The sequence below is a fragment of the Penaeus japonicus genome, unplaced genomic scaffold (assembly GCF_977035675.1).
Source record: "Penaeus japonicus unplaced genomic scaffold, GWHDUDI00000001_assembly GWHDUDI00000021, whole genome shotgun sequence".
NCBI classification, from domain to species: domain Eukaryota; kingdom Metazoa; phylum Arthropoda; class Malacostraca; order Decapoda; family Penaeidae; genus Penaeus; species Penaeus japonicus.
Genome location: NW_028234423.1, coordinates 28,267,474 through 28,272,473, shown reverse-complemented (window position 1 = coordinate 28,272,473; position 5,000 = coordinate 28,267,474). Strand labels below are relative to the sequence as shown.

General features: G+C 36.6%; 1 long non-coding RNA gene across 2 annotated transcripts in view; it reads right to left on the bottom strand.

The window, feature by feature from the left end:
- The window catches only part of LOC122253975 (uncharacterized), a 554,323-nt gene that overhangs the window by 293,400 nt on the left and 255,923 nt on the right, over positions 1 to 5,000 (bottom strand). The window lies entirely within an intron of this gene.

Genomic DNA, 5,000 nt, shown 5'->3' with positions numbered 1-5,000 from the left:
GAGAAGCAACAAAAAGCTACAAGGAGGCAGAGGGATTTGACTGGCGTAATTTTGCATTCTCTGCAACGGAAAGGGTGATTGAAGGTTATTTATGCAAGGTGAGTTGTCGTATTTTTTTGGCAACGCTAATAGTGTGACTTATGGCACATGTTATTGGATTGGTACACGTTGGAGAGAGAGAGAGAGAGAGAGAGAGAGAGAGAGAGAGAGAGAGAGAGAGAGAGAGAGAGAGAGAGAGAGAGAGAGAGAGAGAGAGAGAGAGAGAGAGAGAGAGAGAGGAGAGAGAGAGAGAGAGAGAGAGAGAGAGAGGGGAGAGAGAGAGAGAGAGAGAGAGAGAGAGAGAGAGAGAGAGAGAGAGAAAGAGAGAAAGAGGAAGGCAGACAGACTGAGAATCAGAGGAAGGTAAAGAGAAGGAGAGAAAAGGCAAAAGGGAGAAGTATCGAAAGACAATCAGACATAAACAGACAAACGCAGTAAAAGAGATGGACAGAAAGAGAGAGAGAGAGAGAGAGAGAGAGAGAAGAAGAAGAAGAAAAAGAAGGAGAGAAAGAGAAAGGCAGACAGATTGAGAATCAGAGGAAGATAAAAAGAAGGAGAGAAAGGGCAAAAGGGAGATGTATCGAAAGACAATCAGACAAACGCAGTAAAAGAGATGGACAGAAAGAGAGAGAGAGAGAGAGAGAGAGAGAGAGAGAGAGAGAGAGAGAGAGAGAGAGAGAGAGAGAGAGAGAGAGAGAGAGAGAGAGAGAGAGAGAGAGAGAAGGCATACGTGAGAGAGTCTGTTTGCGTGAAAACTGTGACTGAGCATGAATGTATGTATGTGTCAGGGAGTGAATACATTTTTCAAAAATAACCACTCCCTTTTCGTTATTGTTGTGTTTGCATTTGTTTGTGATATTGTCATGTTGTTATGTTTGCTTTTCGTCGAGGTAAAAGATCTTCATTCTAAGGAATTAATTTGAATAGTATTTTTATGTAAGGATTCAAGTAAAAAATAATATTTAAGAGCCTCTCTAGAACTCAAGCAGAATGCAAACATATGCAAAGCGAGCTGCACATGTAATAATTCGCTCATAAATTCCTGCAAACAAACTGCAAATTAAAAGCAAGATAAAAGAACATACGCATAACCGAAGCTATAACCATTTAAAACCCTAACATAGGTAAAAAAAAAAAGAAGGCTAATGATAAAATCTAATTTACATCCTTTGCCAAAGAACATTAACACACTCATAACTTACATTTTACCTCGGAATTGCCTATTCCCAAAGCAAGCTCCCAAACATGCATTCATAACACATTTTTGTCATCACTGTTACCCGGATGTAATAAGCAACATAAAGGACTGTGTTGTGGTGATATTACGGTACTAAATATAGCGCCGTCATTTATAATGTTGTATTGTTAAGGGATGGTGCTAAACACTATATTGCTTGTTTTCACTGTATCATAATTCTATGGTTAGTTATTGGGGAAATTACCAAAAAGTAGAGAAACTAATATGAATGTAATAAATAGCTAGTCGAATTATTTATATATGGAGAAAAACTGTGGCGTCTGTTATAAGTGAGTTGTTCTATTGTGGTACGCTTAGAATTATAAAATGATTACATTGTACAAAAATACAAAGAGTTCTTGGAAACAGAAGAATTGTATCGATGCATTACTGTGTCATCTGTAATTCATATTGTTCCATATAATACTTTCGAACCAAAACTGCAAATTTTATTAAGTTTTGCAATAGCTGAATTTAGTTGTGAGAAGGAGGGAATGCGAAAGGAAAGGAGGGAGAGCGAAGGAAAAGGAGGGAGAGCGAAAGGGAAGGAGGGAGAGCGAAAGGAAAGGAGGGAGAGCGAAAGGGAAGGAGAGGCGTATGAAAGAAAGAGGGAGAGCAGGAAGTAAAAGAGAGAAATAAACACAAGGGAACAAAAGTTAATGGAATTGGCGGGAGAAAAAAAGAGATTAAGATAGAGGAGGGAGCGAAAAAATATCAAGGAAGAATTAATGAAAGAAAAAGGAAAGAGAGGAAGAGATGAGAGTGAAATAAAAAGGTAGAAAAATGAGGGAGAGAAAGAAACACAGTAGAGAAAGATCAAAAAAAATAAAACGAAAAGAAAAGAAAGAAGAGGGAAAATTAAAAAATATGTTTACAAGAGAAAAAAAAAAGGAGAGAGATCAATTGAGTCCTGTCTCATTAATCACTTTCTGAAACTAGCTACAAAGGGGATCAGACAAAGAACTTTTTTCAAGTAACGAATAAAGAACACGGCGTATATGAAAATCAATGCTAACTAAATATTTTTTTGAATTTTGAACTTAATTGAACAAGAGCCTTAATCCCCACCCACCCCTCCCTCCTTCAACCCCTTAACCTACGACGCACCCACCGACCTCCAACATGGGCGTGTTATTTCATATTTCGATACGAAACAATATTTTTCTTTTATTATTCTTCCCATATTTACGTTCAGTTTGTATCGATTTCTGCTTTTCTCTTTCATCTGAGAGGCAATTACATGTGATTTATCATGCATTTCAAGTTAATAATGCATAAAACTAATGGTTCAAGTCATGTGGGGAAATTCAGTATGCAATGGAGCTTCAAATTATAATTATTAACCTTTGTTTCAACTTGTTCCGGCAAAAGAAAGATTATCGTACATCTGGCGAGTGGGAACAATACTTCATGTCTGTATTGCATTTTTAGTCTTGTTCATACGCTAAGGTTAAGAGAAAGAGAGAGAAAGAAATAGAAAGAGAGAGATAGAAAGAGAAAGAGAGAGAAAGAAAGAGAAAGAGAGAGAGAGATAGAAAGAGAAAGAGAGAGACACAAGAAAAAAGACAGAGAGAAGCAGAAAAAAGCAAAATAAAGCAAATGAAGTGTAAAGCTCGTTAAGCCGACTCCCAGACACATAGCCTTGGCCTTTGAAAGAGATTAATAAGGTTAACTGAGGTTTATGTGATTTAGGATTGGTTTACCGAGATTAGGTGAAATAGTGACACGTTGTTAAGCGGCCCGGAGTGTGTTATAAAGCGGAATAGTATCTTTGTATGGAATTCCTGTTATGTGACATTTTGTAGGCCTTTATTTAGTAGGTTTGTGATACTTTATCTATCTTTTCCCCTTAAGTCAGAAGGCGTTTCTCAGTTGTTTTGATTATGTTGGACAGGTAGAGTACTCATGTGTCTTTAATGAATCCAGTGATTGTCTTCGTGTATCAGTTTGTTTGTGTGTGTGTGCGTGTGCGTGTGCGTGTGCGTATGCGTGTGCGTGTGCGTGTGCGTGTACGTGTGCGTGTGCGTGTGCGTGTGCGTGTGTGTGTGTGTGTGTGTGTGTGTGTGTGTGTGTGTGTGTGTGTGTGTGTGTGTGTGTGTGTGTGTGTGTGTGTGTGTGTGTGTGTGTGAGTGTGTGTGTTTCAACGTCTCTCTGAACATTTCCTGATATTTGTACTTTCTTCATTAACTTTTAGATTTAATGGATACCGAGAAAAGAATACATGTATAGTTCCCCTTGTGTTCAGAGAGCCGTGACATGAATTTTACATGAGAGCGAGAGAGAGAGAGCATCGCATAAACTTCACAAGTGGAGCTCTCTGGTTCATTATAAGCGCCTGGTTTCCAAATCCAAGTATGTTTACCTTTTGTGTGGAATCCAATACCTTTGAGAAACAGAGGACGGCTGTCTCGGAAGGAATCACGCTCGATTACGGGCAAACCGAAAAGAAAGGAAAAGGGTAAGAGAGAGGAAAGCAAATGAATAAATAAAAAAGATAGAAAAAGGAAAGAGGAAAATATATCAGAAAGAATACACAGAGAGAGAAAGAAAACAAATGAAAAAGGGGTGGAGTTAAAGGGGAATGTGAAGAAATTTTCAGTTTTTGTGTATGTGTGTCTAACTCTTTATTTTCCGCAAGCATTTATTGTTCTGTGTTTTCTTTCTTTGGTTCGTGCTTTATCCATATCTGTGTTCCTTTCTAGAATCAATTTAATTAATGTTAGCTATAAAATCTAATATAACTATGAAGTGTTTCCATGATTTTTTGAAATGCAACAACATGACAGAAACAAGAAATGTTGCATCTGTTGTTGCCATGGAGACCAAGCGGGGAAACGCCAGACGTAAAGTATAGCAATGGAAACGTTGGGGTATGTAATATACTCTTGATATTTGCATACATGTCTTTGTGTGTGCGTGTGTGTGTGTGTGTGTGTGTGTGTGTGTGTGTGTGTGTGTAAGTGTGTGTATTAATGTTTGTGTGTGTGTGTGTGTGTGTGTGTGTGTGTGTGTGTGTGTGTGTGTGTTAATGTTTGTGTGTGTGTGTGTGTGGTAATGTTTGTGTGTGTGTGTGTTAATGTTTGTGTGGATATGTGTGTGTGTGTTTCTGTTTGTGTAAGTGTGTGCGCGCTTGTGAATGTATGTGTTTTGTCAAGAAATACTCGTGTGTGTATGCAATATATTTTTTCAAGAATTTCATGAAACATTCTCGCACTACAGCTTCAAAATATATTTAATGCAATCTTGCAAATTATAATATAGTTGAAATGTAAGTTCCTTCATCAGATCTCGGATTTCATGATTAAGACTTAGTTATGTTAATGGAGAGGATATTGGTTTTCTAATAAGAATGTGTCATTAATTATAATAATTATGTTAAGGATACTTATAAGAAATGAGAGAATGATAACGAAAACCATAATAATGATGCTAATGATACTTACAAGAAATAAGAGAATGATAATGAAAATTAAGATAATGAAAATTAATTTTAAAAAAATGAATAAGAGAATGCTAATGATGGGGATAACAGTGATAGGATAACTATTGATGGCGATAATGGCAATTATCACTATAACAATGTTGACAATAATAATAGCAAATAACAGTATTTTAACAATGGAAGTAATAATGATAATAATGATGATGATAATAATGAAAATATCATTAATGATATGATAATAATAAGGATAATGATAATGATAACGATAACGATAATACTAAT